This window comes from Varroa destructor, unplaced genomic scaffold (assembly GCF_002443255.2).
Source record: "Varroa destructor unplaced genomic scaffold, Vdes_3.0 BEIS01000007.1, whole genome shotgun sequence".
In the NCBI taxonomy this organism is placed as follows: Eukaryota; Metazoa; Arthropoda; class Arachnida; order Mesostigmata; family Varroidae; genus Varroa; species Varroa destructor.
In genome coordinates this window covers 12,593,351-12,612,982 of record NW_019211460.1, presented here as the reverse complement: position 1 = coordinate 12,612,982, position 19,632 = coordinate 12,593,351, and the positions used below count along the sequence as shown (strand labels likewise).

The 19,632-nt window shown below is 41.7% G+C and overlaps 1 protein-coding gene and 1 long non-coding RNA gene across 6 annotated transcripts in view; both read left to right on the top strand.

Moving 5' to 3' along the window:
* The window catches only part of RasGAP1 (Ras GTPase activating protein 1), a 46,432-nt gene that overhangs the window by 14,319 nt on the left and 12,481 nt on the right, over positions 1–19,632 (top strand). The gene's annotated exons all lie outside the window — the stretch shown is intronic.
* Positions 3,675–9,717, top strand: LOC147754337 (uncharacterized). The gene is made up of 2 exons (XR_015317824.1): positions 3,675–4,458; positions 4,661–9,717. It is a non-coding gene; the product is annotated as an uncharacterized LOC147754337 (long non-coding RNA).

Here is a 19,632-nt window from a genome sequence, read left to right as displayed (position 1 = left end):
TCTGTTTTCGAGTGCAAAAATAATGAATTTAGGACAAATGAGGAGCTTGATAACCGGCGGAAATGTTTCCGTTCGTCGGCGTTATGGCTTCAGGGGCTTAGTAAAGCTTGGCTAAGGCTAGAAGGCATAAGCTGGAGTTCCATTAGCAAGAATCTTTTTAATCCTTGTTACAAGATCATTGCCTGAATTGAGCTAAATAAAAATTTGTTACTCATGCTAAGTTAATGTTTGTTGGCATCTAATTGTGTGACGGCCAACTAGTCAAAGATTTTTCTCAGACTTCATGTCCTTATGTTATTGACAGACTAATACGCCGATGGTCATGCACTGTATTAAATGGAACATATAAGCTAGCAAGCTGCAGTGACATAGAAAAGCATATTTTGTTTATCAAAGACTACACTTTATCGAGCTCAAGTCCATACAATTTTGTGACTGTACTTATGTGACAAAGTTAAGCTACTGCCGATATCTTCATTTATAATCCTATTTTTACCTACTATACGTCGTCATAACGACCTAACCATTTTCGACTTTGATTTGATCATTCGTTTGCTGCCGTCACAGCTGCTTATGTGGCAATTGCTCGACGAACGGCAGGATGATTGATCTGCTTCAACTGACTTCAACATTTACACATGTTCAATATCGAGTGATTTTTCGAAGACAACATGGCTCCGACATGTATTGAGCGCATAATTTCGAAAAATTTCAAATTCACTTGAACACTATTAACATGGTGCACGTGGCGCGACCTAAGGAAACAGTCCGCTGCCGTTGGGGTCGTTGCTTGTCCCGTTTGGCTTCCATTGACAGAACTGATTCAAGCCGATACTCTCCAAAGTTGCCGAAACGTCATCACAAGCTCGCTTTATTAGCTTATCTTTCCACAATCTTTGCGAAGACTTTGCTGTGTTCTGTTGAAAAGAAGACGAAAGGCACTATGTGATCTCGTTATAAGGTTAAACTAACCCAATGCCCATCTAATAATAGTACTGATAATAACTGTTTATCACTTGTAATGCTGATAATTTAGAGATGATTTTGCATTAAGCCGTCTTAGCTATAGTTTGCCAATTATCGTTAAGGATATTTGACATACGGGTCGTTGAATCACTACAATGCTGTATCGAAATAAACGTCATGCTCCATTAGGGAGAAACAAACCGCTTCACTGCCGGATAAATGTTTCGTAATATAATGACACACCTGATTTCTCAATGAAGGGATACGAGATATGTCACAGATAAACAACAAGCCTTGCAGCCTGTCGACCAACTGCAGTAACATCGTTGACTGCTGCGCAGCTTTCAGCGCTAACCTTTATGTAGCTTTCGTGTGTGTTCGTTTGAAGTCTGTCAAAGAAGCGCCTTGTTCTACGGTTAATTTAGGCATATTTGTTCAGGTACTTTCTTATTGCATGTTAAATATTTTTCTTAAGAGACTTCACTGAAATAGCTAGTGGCGACGGACCCTAGCAACTCTATTAGTATAAATGGACTTTAAGCAGCCCTCATTTTTAATTGGTATTGCGTTTTATTGCTCATCTGTTAATGGGGCACACGTGCCCCAGTTAGGGAAGCGGCGAGCATGATGAAGTTTTTTGTTGAAATGGAAATCACGTTAGTATGGATTATTTATTGGTGGCCCCAGGACTAGCATGCTTGTATCCATCGCCATTTAATACGCACTTCATAACTATGCAGGTCGCTGTTTTTATTTAGGTGTTTACCTAAGGTAGAACATTCTGTGTACCTTTTAACTTTACCACTAAAAAATAAAGTGGTGTTGTTGCCTTTTGATTGCTAATGGGATGTAACGTACTACTGCATTGTGTCGTCCTTAGTCGACGAAGTCCCTGATCATCTTGCCGCTAGTCAGCATCGAACGTAACGCCATTAATGATCGCGTGGCGATCCTCTACGACGTCAGCTAGTCCGCAGATCGCGCACTGCTGCTTGGCCCATTTCGGACGGCGAGCCAATCCCGACATGAGGCGTACATCAATTCGTCTCGTTTCCTCACATTCATTTAACTCAGAAAGAATGAAACAGGACCGACCAACAAAGGAACCCCGACAACGGCAGTAGCTGCAGCAGCATCAGCTGGATGAACATGTCTCTGTGCTAAACTGGTTGGGGAGCAACTACGAATCATCTCGGCATAAAGACCACTATAAAGACTACTAACCAGGTTCGGTTGTTTGTTGCTGCTGATCCTACTGACGTAACTGCCATGAACCCCAGCCGTCCATTTATCTACTATTGTACCACGCATTCCTCCTATGAGAGCTATCAACAGACAAGTCTGTCGTGATAACGTTGCCGCAATCGCCTCAAGACCGATTGGTGTACCCAAACTGGACGTCCTGTCACTCAAGCATTATGAGTGTACAGGGAACATCAAACTGGAATAAGCCACAGAGGCAACGGCAAAGGTCGAAAGAAAGATAGGAATCTTGCATACACGTATAGCAGTACGCGCAGGAAGAATCTACAATACAATGGAGGATGTTACCGAGCGCCGTAAAACGTAGCCCACTCTCGCTTTGTCGGTCGGCGTTTTGTTATCTGGTTCATACTACCCGACTGTTGCTATCTTCTTGGAGGTACATCCAGATGCTCGGAAGGACGTCTGTAACAGTTTTACAGGTTAGCTGTGACCTCGTCTTCGGGCTAATTGTTATTGCTCTCTGTGATGCGGTTTCGCCAGTTCATTATGCAGGTAAATGATGAAGTCCAGTGAGGTGAGAAGACGCAACGATTCTTGTGATTCTGTGACGTGCGCGCAGCGAGATTCCAGCAACAAACAAATAAAAACCCTGCAGACAAACACTGGAACAGAGCGCATCGCGGCAGAACAACCGCTTGAAGCCAGACGCTAGCAGCATTATCTGTTAAACATCCACGCGACCAAGTAACTACAAGTTACAGTACGAACTGATGTTGATCAAAACGGTTTAGCTGATGTGTCTCATTAATGCTTCGTCGAGATGAAGTACTTACAACGTCTGTTATCTTCGCACTTTACGTTGCACGCCATGTAGCTCTGAAATCATTTCTTCTAGCATGCGATAAGCCAAAGAGTGTTTTGGCAGCTTTTTTGGAGACAGGTCTCGTCCCTGACCGTCTTTTCCTTGTACGCTATTGTATTTTTTTATTTTAATAAATCGTTTCGATTTGGTGCCAGGCAGCGATGTCTGGTGCAAAACAAAATATATATAGAATAGCATCTTTTTTTCGTATGGAGAAAAGATTTACGCTGTGAGTTACCAGCCCAGTTTCTATAATGAATGATTTCTTAACTTTTTTGACAATGCACGTATTCAGTAAACTTGAGAAGTTCCAAATTCGTTTATGGAGTTACCAAAAAATAATTAATTTGTTTTCTTAAATTTTTCGTTTACTAATACTGTGTATAAGAAATAAATGTGCCGTTGGTATTATCTCCGAGTGCCGTTTTATAAAACGTATGCACACTTACGTTATAGCAGACGACTTACTTAATTTGCTTGATGAATCTAGATCTAGCGATAAAAACATTTTTATGGCTACGTGATAGCTACGCTATAGATACGTGAATTATTTTATTTGACTTGATTGGTCAATGTAAGTGTTTTTCTTTTTTTGTTAGGTACAGAGAGGTCGTTGATTTATGTAACGTACAACGCATATGATACATGTGGCAAGGTGCACTATAGATGCTGAACTGTCACTGCCATGAACGAGGTGACCGTACGAGGACTTAATGCCATAATTCAGACATGGCAGGCGAACAGATAACCAGCAAGACTAGAGTCGACCCAAAAGGGGAGCATCAGATGACTCACGAAGTAGGTGACTCGACCGTAGCGAAATATAATTATCGCATAAGGTCGTCGATGTCAGTGAAACATAAGTGCGTATTAGAGTAGCTGTATCTTGTTTTCGATGAGTCACTAACATAGCAATTCGTGGATTGTACACAACTACGAAATTTGGTTTTAGGTAGATTTTACCTTGCTACTTGGTCAATCCCCCGCTATCCATGTTGCATTATAACAAAACAGGCCGTTGTATAGTAACAAAAAACCTATGAGGGGATTTTGTATTGCACATCAATAGATAAAAGCCCGTAATTAAACATTGGTTTCATTTACACTAGTATTATAATGATTTGGCACCATTGGGTATTGTATTAAAGCAATAAATTACAGTTATCCTCATAAAAAAGTTATCGTGGAGGGTGCCTGAACAAACCAAAAGTCACCTCTACGAACCGGGAGTTGACGTGGACAAGGATGACATTACAAAATAGAAAAGTAAACGATATTCGTTCTATTTCTTTTGGACAGATTCCGAACCGCATCGAAAAACTATACTATGACGGCTATAACTACTGGTTGTACGTGACCTAAATACGTAACCATCTGCGGCTAGGCTACGCCATTTGCAATATGGCAGTGATCTCGTTCGAGTGGTATTGTTTCCTTTATTTTTTTTCTTGCTAACGCGTTGATCGTAAGAGTCTTGTCAGATGGTAAGACAAGCGAACGGAAGAGAAGGTACATGATGTATATTATCTTTCTCTTTGCTCCGTGCGGATGAATGATCCCGTTGATCTATCAATGGCTATATCGTAGAATAAAAACACTTGACTTTCCGTCGTTGGACTATTACAGAAAGAGTTGTAGAGGTGTGATTGACGGCTCCTGTTGGTCTCCGTGTCTATCAACACGCCCGTGTCTGTGACTACGTGTGGGGTAAATGCTATCGTAGCTAGCCTGGCCAGTGAGCATCGCGCTCCAGGATGCTCACGCTCTTATTTCTGGAGATGGTAACGGATGGAGAAAACTACTGCGAGCGGGGCAGGGGCGACTTCCGTGGGCTTTGCCTCTGCGTGTTGTTGCCATGGCCAGAATGAAACGGTAGTGGTTATCAAGCAATTCGCGACAAGTGCGACTGAGCTAGCAAGAGCTGTCCGCGTGAGTTCATCGTTACGCAAACAGTCATCTTTTATTCGTTAACCACGACAGATATCCTGTCATAATAATTTTGCTCATCTCAACATCTCGATTCAATCTAGTCGCTCGAAGGGAAACGCTACGAGCGAATACACCGTATCTAAGCCTGTTTAGGCCAAATTTCTACTAGGAAGAAGGCGCTGAAATCATGACGGGTCGATTCACTACAATAACGAGAAAATCTTCATGCAACGTATCTATACCTAACAACGCATGGCGTAAGAAAACGTGTGTTAAACAAGTGGCGATAGATGGCAAGCTACTTGCACACGGACCGTTGGACGAGAAACCTCGTGCGAAGAGCGAGCTCGGTAAGCCATGGGATTATCTTATTAATATCTTCTTTTATCCGAAGTATCTTTGGCGTTTCGTCGAACATTGGCCCCTCGTAGCAAATGTCCCTAGTTGAGACAGCGACACAGGCGCGTTGAAGTAATGGCCGCACGAGGACAAACTACGTGACGACGAAGTGTCTGGAGAAAGCGTTTCGTGTGGATACGCTCAGGAATTTGGCGGATGGCGCTAGGAAGATTAGGAACGAAGATGGCAGTTATATACTGAAAACTGTGTAGCAAACTTCTCCCGAAATCTGTACCATATATGCCCATTCATCGCCGTTTATCATATCCAGATTTGTATTTCGTCAGAGTTCATTGTCTGTAAAAACGCTAAATCTGTTATTACATTGGCATTACAATATATCCTTTTTGGGGTGATTAGAAACTAGAGAATTGTATTGTCAAATCACTCTAGAATAATTTTATGCGTTCATCAACCATTAGATAGCCTAGATAGAAACTAATGGGAGCTAGAATCAGTACGAAGCCGGTTTGAAACGGACACGTTCCCTAATGGAAGTCGCATTGGCCGCACCTCAAAAGTGGCAATGGCTGCTCGTTTAATATAGGTCGCCGTTAGCCAGCGTCGGTGGTGACATTGCTACCTGTGAAGAAATCATCTCTTTTAAGGAGCACGTAAAGACATATTGTTGAAATTTTCTTTTCTAGGACCAAGGTTCTATTTACTCGACATACGCGACACAAAAAGTAAAAATTGAGTGAAATTATAAGCGTTACGTTCATGTCCATTTCGAGCTTATTTACGCGGAGCACTGAAGTTTCGCAGAAGCATCATCTTATCAGGCGGTACGGCAGGTAAATAAATTCCGTCTCTCTACTGCTATATTCTGAAATAGGCACAATTTGCTAGCAGACGATATAAACAGCATAAGATTATAAACATATTTATAATTGCAAACGCGGCAAAAGTAATATTAGCAATGGGTCAAAGGTTAGCAAGAATCAAAATTTTGATTTTTTTGAGTCAAGGATGATATAGTATCATTTTTGTATGTTTGATTTGCGTTCTGTACTGTTACGCCTATATTTCGACATATGTAATTGTACTATTCCACGGTCAACGGAGGTTAGTTTGCCTTGGAACTCGTAAAGGAAAAGTCTTGTTTCGGATTTTCGATTCAACTGGAAAACGTAATTAGAAAAGCTCAAAGAACTGATCTAAGATTGTAAAAAAAGAGTAAAAGTATCACGTTTAATTCTTTTCTCGATTCGATGTCGTATTAAATAAGCATCACTCCTTCAACGGAGATTTAAGACGACTTTGAACTATTATTCAGAATATATCCACAATATGTGATACGTTTATGACCACAGCCTTTTATAGCCTAATAAGAACACTGAACTCCATTTCGTGGAAATATCGAGCAACTCTTGCTTGAGATACATAAAATAAGAAGTCTGTAAGTAATACAATAGGCTTTTGAATCCTTGAAGGGATTGTCTTTCGTGGCAAGCGAGATCAGGTAGAGTATGTTTTTTATGTCAGCATCAGAGTATTGAATGTACATCAACTTTACATTGTCGCATCTATATAGTCGATTTTCCTTCCCCGAAACCGTGAAAGCTGCCCTGGTCCTGTTCGGTCCAAAGAGGCGATGGCGGTATTTGGCTTTCTTCAACTTCAAACCCTTCGAACAATTCGTCATCGGGAATTGTGTCGTACTATTGAATGGTCTGTGATAGCCCCTGTCAAATACAATGACCTTACCTAGCAGAAACCTCCTAGTATGAAAGTGAGTAAAGAAAAATCATTCTTTTCTGTGTGAGACATCTTTTTCTGTGTGATACGGTTGCAGGAAACCATCAGTGTCTCAAATATCATTAGGCTGTGATACGTAATCAATATACATATCTTTGATTTACGTTGGGTCACCTATAGTTGGGCCAGCACACTGCGACAATGCCGTCCGCGTTATGTGTCCCTTAAGGGGAAGGAATGAATCGGAAAGGCCACCTCTGCTGTCGTTAACGAGGCCCTTTTCATGACACCGGTTCTTCACTGATATACACTGTTGCTAGTGACAAAATTACTATTAGTGCGTGTCCGACTATTTACCTACGAGCATAGAAATGCCATTGTTGTCTGCTGCACCTTCGACTTTCGGCAAACACGTTTTGAATTGTTGCTCGTAAGTATCCCGCTAAGTGGTAGGACCGGGCTTCCAATGTACCTGGCAGGCTGATTGCCCTACGATACTAGCCTGTGTTACTGCTAAGTCCACCAGCTGCTGGGACCCTAACGAGCTCTGTCACCCTAAGAGTTGCCACGCTGCTGACCCTCGCACGAAACAGCAACCCCGTGTATTAACTACTTTTTCTACCTAGCTGCTAGTTTTCGCGTTCTGGTAGTAGTTCTGCTGTAAAGCCGGCGTTCTGAGGCCCCTTTTGCTTACCGTGTCTTGCCTACTGCTACCATGCTTAGCCATTCATGTGGCGGCACAATGGTCGGCTAGTCTAGTTGTAGCAATGATGTGATACAATGATTAACTAGAAATTGTGTTTCATTTTTTTGTGTTGAAGACAGTGTTCTCTCGTTATGGACACGGATGTCAAAAGTGTGTGCACACACACAATTGAAAACTGCTTCTTCTTCATCCCGCTGGATGTGGCTAATCAAATTTTGGTAACAGTGGTTTGCATGAAGATTTTCCCTTCAGCTGATTTGTGCCTTACAGGCACGATTATTGCAACTTATTGCGTCTTAAAGGAAACCATCCGTAAATCGCAAAAGTTCGTGTCAAATTCTCTACGATTCGCTATACCTATGTGCGTTTGGTAAGTGCGCTCGTTAGGATTCGACAGCCTTAGGGGGCAATGGTTGAGGTTCGAACCGGGCATAGACAGATTTGCGTTCGTGCTGGGAGCCAGTCGCATGAAACTCGAGCCGTAGAGAGCGTAAGGGGCTACAACAGGTTTCAGAAGGCAGTGCATCTTTGTGCAAAATCTTCTGGCTGTGAATGGTTCGCGAACGAGCTCAGCATTTCCATAGGATAGAACGGTGTAAATAATGGCAGTATATCTCTCTAGGAGAAGCTGTAATTCAGTTTTGTGTTCAATTTTATTTATTGGGTTGCTAGTGAAGGACCCGTTGTTCTTGCGATGTACTCAAACTATGCACAGCCCTATATCCATAGGGGTCTGTAAATAAAATATTGTTATGATACGCCTGTTATATATCTGAATGTACTGCTAACGAAGGATGATTCTTTTGTTGTTATTTTACAACTTCGTTATTTATTATTCCGGGATGAAAGGTACATGTGCTTGTCTCCTCTTCTAATATATAGCACATATATTAATGAAGTGAAGGTGCCTATTTTTACTTCGATCGGTAACTTTTCCAGTCATTCCGCTGAAGTTATTCATGTTTATTGTTAATGCAGCATATTGGCCACGCGCGAACTCTGTTTGTAGCGGTATAGATGGCCAGATATTTTAGTGTCTTCTAATTCGTTCGATCTATCACAAACCGATTGTCGCTTCGAATACTATTTCATCCATTGGGGCAGAATTCGTGAAGCCGCTTTGTCAGTGTGATCGGTTTTTTTGATTATCGAGGCCCAAATATAGGGGTGTAATGGGTCAGTAATATTTATTACGACTGCTGACCCCTAATGGTGGGATCGAGGTCGACCTCGTTTCGACCGTGACATATGGCCTCGATCTTCGCTTTGACACCTACTTAGAGCGTCGATCAGCGGGCCGTTTTTGGCACAGAGCGCTCAGAAGAGGACCGAGCATAGGGAGCACTGCCATATCCAACAAGTAACATACACAAATAGAGAATCGTTAAATGAGGATGGGGACCGAGATTCGATGAGCAGTTTGTATGCATCTTGACAAAAACGCTGCTGCAGTTCTTACGTATTTCAAAATAACTTCAACGTGCGGCTATGAAGCTAAAGAGCTAAGGCAACGTAAACGCTTTGTTTTCAAATCTGTTTTTCTTCTACCACTCGAACTCCTATTATACACTCTAATTAGAATGAACGCTTTCCGAGTTCGGGTCACAAAATTTAATGTAATCGGGTTCAAAGGCGCGAAAGACGACGTATACTAGGTAAAAGTTTATGGATGTCGGGGTACAGCTGATCGATCATTGAGTCTAGTAATAAAGGACTATTATGTTGCGTGTTCGCCATGAATCACGAGACAATTTACATTTACTGCGTAAAGCGAGTCGCCTGGCTGTGTTTACAAATGATTAAAATGACAAATCGAAGAGTTGAAAAGTTTCTGTACCAACTACTATACAGAGAGTTTTGTTTAAGTATAAATTGTTGCCTTGTGATTACAATTTAGTACTTTTACTTGTGCCGAATTTACGTAACTCCGTAAATAAACTGCTTTGCGAGATCGGTTTTTTTTCTTACAGCTCTGTTCGGTGAAGCATTTTCAAAGCGTATTTTTATAAGAACAATATATGCTTACAAAATATAAACGTGTGTGTACGGCACCCAAACTGCAGCCCAGTTAACGAAGTGCAATTTTATCGTGGGCAGTTATTTCGTATATTGGCAACTGTTATTCCAACTAGTGGACTCTAGCTACCTATTACCTGTGTGATTACTTGTAAGGCAACATCAGCCCACTGCCGTTAGAATTCGTTACAACAATTTGTCAGAAAAGGTACAATTCGAAATTATGCTCAGCAGCAAAATTCGAATTAATAATCTCTGCTAGCACTATTTACACTAATGAAGTTTTAAAGTTACTTGATTTTATCAGTGTTCATGAAGTGTGTCTAGCGGACATACATCTATGGACGCCGGCCTAAAAAAAAAGGACTAATTAGACAGATTGTACGACATGTGCGATTTATCTACGCTCGTGCGCTGGCCAGTAAGCAAAACTGCTAGTCGTAGAACGAACGGGCACGTGTCTAAAGTAGCAGACGATTTTTGGTCGTCGATTTGATTATAGTTCTATCACGATTTAAACTAACAAAATGTCAAACATCTAGTCGCTCAGTATAAACTCATGAAAAAGTAACCCTCAAATATTCCAGCCTTGTAAAGCTGGGCAAAAAGCAAGGCAGTTAAATAAATCAGACGAGAAGTAATGACGTGATATAGTCGAGTCAAGAAAAGGCCTTTGCTATAAAAAACAATCTACACATCTTATGCTCATTTCTGCCATTATAATCGTTATTATTAGGTAAACTCGAGCTCTCTCAGAAAAATGAAATATATATATATATATATATATATATATATATATATATATTAGAAAAAATAACATATCTATATAAAACTAGGGCTGTATTTTCGATCGTTTTTTCGTACGTGACTCTGATTCGATTCCAGGAGTTGAGCGGCCAGAAACCCGACGTAAGACGTAAGCAATAGGTCATTAAATACAGTATCAAAGTTTTTCTTTCCGACTGATATTGTGGTATTCTTATAGCATTAACAAATTTCTCTGTAGGCTGATACATATGGTCCTAGCATCAGCTACGTCTGTCTCTTTTCCTCGCTTCGAATGGCATTACCGTTCCGTTAGCCTGACACCTCCTTTCTTCGTGAGCAAATGTCGGATATAGCCAAGGAATAAAATACGCTGTTATAGGAATCACGGTGACAAACGATCAAGTCCAGCTCCGGAAAGGCCATTAGAGACGTAGATTGTTGCTGGATTAACAAGTGGACACCGAAAAATTGCATATAACTTACCGCCACAACTACTATTAATCATGTCATTCCCTTTGCGAAAAGCAAAACAAATCCAAGGGAGGTTGTTATAGTAACCCCAATTGTAGAACGGAACACGATGCCTGTGTTACCTTGAATATCACTGTTTGTCTCCACTTTGTTTACGTGCTCTAGCATTTGCCAGACCAGTGACTGACTTCCTCTTATCGTAACCGTTCTGGCATGAGGGGCTTTTTTTAGCCAACAGATTACGAGCGAATTACCTTCGCCGTGGAAAATCGAATAGAATGGGAATGAACAGGGAGCGACCAACGTTAGATATTAGGGTAACCCAAAACGAATCGCGCGTCTTCATGGATCGCGTATGAGCGAAATAATATGACTTCCGCGAGTCAGTCATCGACATAATAAAGCATTACATTCGGCAGGTGCTATTTCATACACTTTTTCTGGAAGGGCGGATATCCCATGTATTATCTACCCAGAGTTCATATCGGTCTTTTCGAGCAGGGTTTTTTCTTTGGAATTTGGAATCATTTCAATCAAATTGGAAACACAATTTCACCCTATGTTTGAGTACGTTCTAATTGTACACAATAAAATAACTAAAAACATTTTGTATATGCTGCGAAAAACTCTAGTGTTCCGTATTCCTAGTTACCTAATAAACCTTATTTGGAAAATTTAAGAAGCAATAAACAAGCACTGGAGTTGCAACCCCTATAGAAATGATATGTAATTGTATCATAAGAATGCAATTGATAAAGTCAATCATGTGTCAACGTCTCCATAAACGTGCCCGCCTTTAGAAACACTGATTGTTAGAGTAAAGCTGATAGACGTTCTGCGTACATCAGGAACAAGGAACACTGCCATTCATCCTACTGAATTGGCTGAATGAAAAGCAGCTATCTTCCCAAAGAAGCCAAAGGATCCTTCCTACATTCATAAGCAATTCAATCAATGGATCCCTTACTGAAGTGCTGGCCACTATTCCAATATGAATTTCTAACCAGTAGACTAGTAAGAGACGCTCAAGCCAAGAAACCCAACAATGGGGCGGGCCTGGGTGGCTGAAACATGTATGCGAATTACCGTAGAAATTGCATATTGAAATGCCTGTACTTCCATGAGAAGTTTTCAAATGTAGATTAGGCGTAGAAGGGTCTACTCGATACGCTGTCGACGTTAACTGGGCTTACTTGAAAAAGTATGCGCCCAATTTTACTCGTCACCGTCCCGTTTCGTGTTTATTATAGCCAATTTGAAATGCAAAAAGCATTACTGACGGTGATTCTGGGTGGAGGCTTTTTTTTTTTTTTGAAAAGTATTCGAGTGACGATCATACTTAACTGAGAAACGATCAATTCAAGAAATGTATTCGTTGGTATAATAGAAAAAAAAAAATTGATAAAAGTTAGGTCGTACGAATATTATCTGCATTGGTCCTAACAGGTTGCTCGCTATTTAGGGAGTCTGCTATTTGGATCATAGGAGTGTAGTGTAGCAGCTAAAAGGGTCGTAGGCAACTCAGTAGTTTCAGTTTCTCTTCGAAGAAAAACCTCGCCTGCGATTTATTCCGTACTCCACGAGTTCACGGCGTACGTTATTCATAATATGGACAAGGTTGATATAAACGACATTTGTTTCTATCTGTTAATAGCAGGATAAAGTGCAAAAGCTAGTGGACATAAGTCGTACATGCTACAAATTCGATGCAGCCTATTGCTTAAATACACAGCACCCAAAGTATGTCGAGAAGACCATTGACGTGTTTGCCTTTGACCAAAACAGCCACGAAAAAAAAAGTGGGAACCCGAGACGAAGCGGTTCGTCGCCTCTTAACGTCATTCCGGACCCAACATAATAGAACAGCTTCTTCGGTAAAAAATTAGATTAGTGATAATTCAATGGATGGATTTCCAGTTTCTAGTGTGAATTGTGGTTTGCAAGCCGGATGCGGTAATCAGTGTGAAACTGATACGAGAGTATGACTGACTATTCCTACTGTTAGCGCTACTCGTCAGGCTGGACGTATCCATCCCTCTCGTTGACGTTCCACGCTTAGACGATTTTACCTGTGCATCGAATGATTTATACGCTATATGTACTTCCGTTCACCAGAAACGCCACACCGGAATCGAAGTTGAAAGACAAGCGAGTACTTTCAGGTTTATTGATACTTCATTGATAAGAAATATGAGTGGGTGTATTTTCGGGAGGAAGGCCGAAGCAACAACTCTACCGTCACGACATCGATAACGAGATTATATTCGTTCGCATTTGGTAATAAGCGTTGGAGAAACCGACAACAGCAAGCCGATCTCGGTTGCCTGCCGAATAGACAGCGGAACGACAGAATATGGATCGTTAAATGGTTATCGCTGGGCAGACTCTCTATTAGTTAGCATTTCTATAAACAAATCCCACTATAGAGTGCTGCTAGGATGAGTACATCTTCTCTACCCATTTTGCCGGTCCAACTCCAGCGCAGCTTCCTATTAACGTCACACGTTGTGGTCAGTGCATTTTGCTAGACGACTGCATCTGACCGTACATGCGCTATCGTGCAATACTGTATTACAATCGGCGTTGTCTCGATACGTTTGAAGGCGCTCAGTGACGGGTGGGTGAATACAGTTACGCGGGCAATAGCCAACGCTACCGTGGCGTCTCTACCGTTGACGCGCCGTCAGCTGCCGTCCTACGTTAGCGCGGTGACGGCAAAACCTTGAATGAACGTATCGCTAGCAGCTGCTGAAGGGAAAGAAACGAGCGAGCGGCATCACGAATATCACAGTGAGGTTGTCTTGTCGCAGAACTGTTTTGCGGTGTTGGCCTACCAAGTCAGCCATACAGATTGAGTGAGGGACCCAGTCGGTACGGATAATTTTGGAGATACGAAGTCCGGGATGCTAGCGCGCTTGTTCGCTATTACTAGAACTTCAAGTACTGTTTAACGTAACTTGTGAAATTGTATTCACTATGAATATGTCCATTGAGCATGGTTGTTATTGTGAAAGTTTTCATAATTCATTGTTTTGCTACTGCTGCCGCAGTAGCGGCGTTCATGCTGGGTCTATGCTTGACTTGTTGATGACGAGAGTCTGGCAAGACGTCGAGTATCCCTACGACTGGTGGTGTCTTATGGAATTCCGTCGTGCTTTGTTTGCATGAAGCTCAACTGCTATGGTACAGTTTAAAATTTAGCTAGCTGCCGTTGTTGCATCGATCGAGGCGTATATCTACTCGTTCTGGTACTTGATCAATCGGTGAGTTAATGAGCGGGTCGCTCGGAGGTTTAGGGGGTGGGGCGTAGTCAATTATTCAGCCGATCACAACTCGTCCGGTAAAGTTATGTGGTCCGCAAAACCTCATTGATTCACTTCGAAGTCGGTTTAGTGAAACACGCGACGACACACAAAAGCGGCTTGCGGTAGCAGCCGCGAAAGAAACACACACACAACGCTCAGATACATAACAGTCAGACAATGATATACTCGAGTGTATTAACACGCTACGACAGATTTGACCACCCGTGCAAAACTATGCAATCGAAAGCGTCGCTAATGGCGGCGGACACGCGCAAGTGATACGGCACGAGTGTATCTATTGGTGGAACAAGAACGTCAATAACAATGGAACCGAAAAAGAGAATGCAAATGGACCTTGAGAGCTGTTGCCGCCGCAGATACTGCTAACACGGTCCTAGTAGTTATCCTTATGCTGAAGAAAAAACACGATGAACAGGCTCACATCATCTGTTTGGGACTGACGGTAACCAGCGGCCTTACGGACGACGAAGAGCAGACGACAACGACGGGACTGATATTTGAATAATTCATGTATGAACTTTCTCAAGGAAGCAGAGTACGACCATGCCCAGATAACGCCCACAACGGATGATTCAAACAGGTCATAATGGGAGACACGCGCCTGAATGTTTAAGGTTGAAAAAATATCGAGAGAGAGAGAGAGAGAGAGAGAGAGAGAGAGAGAATGAAAGAAGGAAAATGCAAGTTCTAGTTAGAAAGAACACTTGGAACCATTTGAATGACGAAATGACGCCGTACAAATAGGATTAGCTAACTTTATGTACAAACAGGCTAGAAAGTAGGTGCAGCGTTTGCTCTATTTATGAAGAAACTTAAGGACGGGCGTCAAAGGCTGCAGGCGAATATGTCTAAGGAAAAACGATCATCGTAAGCGTAGCAGTGTGACATCCTTCAAATTACCACTAATCACTGCGTGCTTTAGCCTGCTTTTAAAATAAACGTTTTTGATGCTGTTAATTGTTACACAATTACAATATTTGGACAGGTAACGCCATTTGAGCTAACAAGCCTCGCTGTATATGTTTTGTAAGCAGTAGGACCTTCTATTTAGTGGGCGGCGTCGACCACATCGGTCAGTTGATCAATTGTCCTGAAATAACGGACCTTCTTTTACGCGTTCATATCTATTGCTACAATACGAATGCTGTCTATAACACGTCGTCATCCTGATGGTAAAACTAACGCGTAGCTGCGAATAGAGTAAAGGGAAAGAAAGAAAATGGTTGGCTGTTTTGATGGTAAGCATCGATATTTTCTAGATTATTGATCGTGTACATGCGGTGCACGTAGCTGCGAATGTGGGACGTTGCAGACATATATAGGCTTCAATGAGGTTATACAACCTATTGGGGTGGTTGAACGAGAAATGTCCTTTTTTTTTTTTTTGATCTTAGGTTTAGGTTTGTAAAGAGCAATTTTCGAGCGTGACAAGATAAAATAAGACTAACAAGAAAATTTCTTGCTAATTTTAAAAACGCCTATATGAAAAATAAGCAAATGAATATTGTTAAATATATTGTTTATTTATTATTGCACGTATTTAGTTTTTTTCGCTGGTAATAAGTATTTTGCTCCTTTTTTTTTCGAGCTGTGCTTTCGGCGGGATGCGTCGATGGAATAAAGTCGATCTATCAATGGAGGGTGATTTTACTGCTCGTGAAATGCTACGGTAGTGCGGGGCTCCGGAATGATTCCATATAGTATACGGGGCATTGAAATCATTATTTCACATGAACACCAGATTTGTCTACGTTTGCCTGAACAAAACAAAATGCTATTTTCATATATTAATTCGGTTCAAGGAAAAAATGAGTTAGAATTGTCGTGATGTCAGTTGCTCAATAGGACCATCCAGGATGTCCTGCAATGTGTCTCACGCAGAAGCCATTGAGGAGTGCAAAAACGAGCTTGTTTATACAACGGTCTCACTGGTCTGCATTTTTACATTGATTTCTTCGAAGATTTAAGCAAGAGTATCCGGTTATGTCGGTAAAATACTAAGCGACACGGATCCAATAGAATAACATCAACATACAGATGGTGTACGTGGATGGCCTGTTCCGTTAACTAACTACGATGTACACGCTGTTCAGTCATGACAGAATACAATTTACTCAGAGTAGAACGGAATAAATGCGTGACACGTCGGCGGATGATAATCGTGACACGACTGATTTGTAATAAAATAAAAATCTAACTGAGAGATTGATGTCACCTACGCGTATTTCAGTTGTTGTGCTTTGTGGTTTTTCAATGCCCGGGGGCGGTAGCAGTTTCGCAGTCATTCTAGTATGTAGAGCCTAAAATTGCGTGTCTCTATGACGTTGCGTCCTCTCATGTTCCTGCATCAAACCAAACAAAATCGGGTTAGAGAAAAAGAAAGGGCATGACATTATTGCCTACATTCGTATTGGGAAGCGTGAAGTTCGAAGTATGTTGTGTCTTCTTCTATTGCTAGTACTTCGCAAGCCGGTTCATTCTACTAGCAATACCTCATCGTAACATATCTGGCATGGTTCAGACGGTACGCTCAGCGACAGTCTCCTTATCGGTTTAGAAAAAACGGTCACGCACGAGAAAAGGGTAACAGAATGATTTTACCGTCAGCAGGAAGGCGGCAACCGTAGCGGCGGTGCCAGTGGCAGTAACAGCTCGTGGCTATTCAAATAATTCGAAAGAATCAAGCATCGCATCGTCATAGCCACCAGCGTCATTACGCCGTGATGGTCCCGTCATGCCACTTTTCTAGGTGTGAGCTCGTGTTCCCGCTCGCTGGTCCTTCTTGAAACTATTGTAACAACAAAAATTAGTTGTTGAAGGTGCAGCAGCAGCACACCTTTAGCAATTGCCGCCACTGATAGCGTAGAAACTCTAGCTTGTAGTCATACCCTGATATATCCAGCCACCCCAACAAGCAAGCGAGCGACTGATGGGTAATCGCTTAACGTTGGGACGCGATTATTGGGCATGACCGTTGCTACTTGAAGCACTTCAATATCATCGCAATGTTGTTGTATGCGGAATGCGGCTAGATTGTACAATAAGCTTCCACAGCCGCTCTCATTCCACCCGTCGTTCGGTGGGCATCGCTCTTTTAGACGCTTAGTCTGTGAAATCTGTCAGTTAACGAAGAGGTTTCAATTAGCGACCCAGCCCTAGTAATTATTGGTCGACCGTTTTATTGTAGTCCATAGGCTTTTCAGGCCGGTATCACCCGCACCGAACACTGTCAGTCCTAGAGTGAGGTGAAAATGAGTTTGATGTCCGTGTTTTCACCCGAAGAGTCGGCGAAGCTGTTCGGAGGAAGTAGGACCAAGCGTTCCTTCTTTGATGCATAATCACTCCATGGACACTCGTAGCAGTTGTCATACTAAACAGCAATTGTAAGACTAATTTTGTGCAAACTCCCTCAAAATGGTCCTACAGAGAAGGAACGCTTGTCACGATTGTATAGTTGGTTTCGTATCGGATTTTTGTCAGAAATCGTTAAATAGACGCTGTCGAAAAAAACTGCCGAGGACAAGCTGAGTGTCACATTCCAGGTCGATCGAGCTCTGATATTATTGCAGTCGTATTTTTTTCTGGGCTCACTAGTTGCTAGGTGCTGATGTCTATATATACGCACTCTTGGCAACTATTGGTCCGTCTATAGATCACGTATATATATGCTGCTTCATTCGGTCGGAATGTCCGTGAAAACCTTCATAGCTAGCGTTAATGCAACAGAGCTTACTAACACAAGTAGACATCGACAAACAAAACATAATTTATAATCTAAAATGTTTTTCCGTTAAATTAAAATGTTTGTTAGCAAGTAATATCACATCATACGAAGAGATAGGACTGCTAACCAAGATGATTATATTAGGTGCGTGGTAATAAAAAAAAACGTGCAGGTCGATATCGTGCGAATGGTAGTGACCAAAGGGATCTTTTGACAAACATCGGCGTTGGATAATTTAGACAGCGTATAGAATTTCTTTTTGAAACACGCTTTTCCTAAAAGCCGTTATTGGCCTATTCTCTATTTGATGCTTTACGAATCCATATTCTATTATTTTCATAGTCGAACGTCTTTCTAAAGCCACTGTCTCCTAACGTTGTTTTGTAGATAGTTCATTGAATATTTCAAGTGGTCATAGGGTCGTTTCCTTATTAAACAACAACAACAACAAAATCCCTGTGTCTGCATATTAAGACTTTTACTTCATACAACAGTGACAATTGTGGCCGCGTTTAGAGTTACTTTGTGGCCCTAAACGCCGTCATAATTGACGTCTCAGGCCTAAGGGGCGGCATATGCTGTGCCTAAACAATACAGAATCAATGCTTGATTTACTGCATTAAAATTGACATTACTTAGAAGAAGTCCGCTGAATTTTTCAACTTTCCTTCTTGTCCAAGGAACAAGCTGTGTATTTCTTTCTTCGTCGTGCGTAAATCTTTATTAACAGCGTCATTGGGGCTATTCTTGACCACAGTAAAACGCTCTGACGTTGTAGTAACTGTCACATCACGTTAAGATGTCTTTCGGGGACTCACTACGTACGTTCTGGAATATGGTATTTTTGTTTCTGTTAGAGAATCAGAAAATGATACCGATGCTTCTCGCAGTGGAAGAACGGTTCAACCTGAACAAACGCGTTGATCAAATCCGAAGGGAGCTTTTCGTCCCACTGCTTAGAGCACTTTCCTTCCAGTGAGCCTACTTATAAATCAGCGTCCATGCGTACTTCGAGGTAGGTCAGCTGAGTGGTCAGCATGGTACCCCGACGCATCCGCGTCTATTTCCTTATTTGTAACTGCATTGCCGCCTATATTGTACATTGTTATCGGCGTCATGGCATGCTTTGGCGTGGGCTAGCGCTCGACGACAGTTCCATCTATACCATACGTTATTGATCGTCTCTCTGCCTCAAGTTGTATTCTGTATAGATGGCTCTTTGTAGGTAACACCGAATAGGACAACGGTTTGATTACCTTTTAAAGAAGCTTATTTTTGGCCCGTTTGATCATAGCTTCGTATTTCTCTATGACAGTATCGCTATCATTATGTGATTCATTGCTCCTTTATCATACCCCTATCTAATTGCTAGCAAGTTCGAATTTGCAAATAGTCAGAATCGTTAATCATAGAAAGGAAAAGAAAGAAATACCGATCGTGATACAAATGTGTAACCGATGATCGCGTACTATCCATTGGATGTGCCAGACGTTGACCTTTAGCCTAGATAGGTAACAGGACTTTGTACAAGCATGGCACGTTTTATACCATGCTCTAAAAG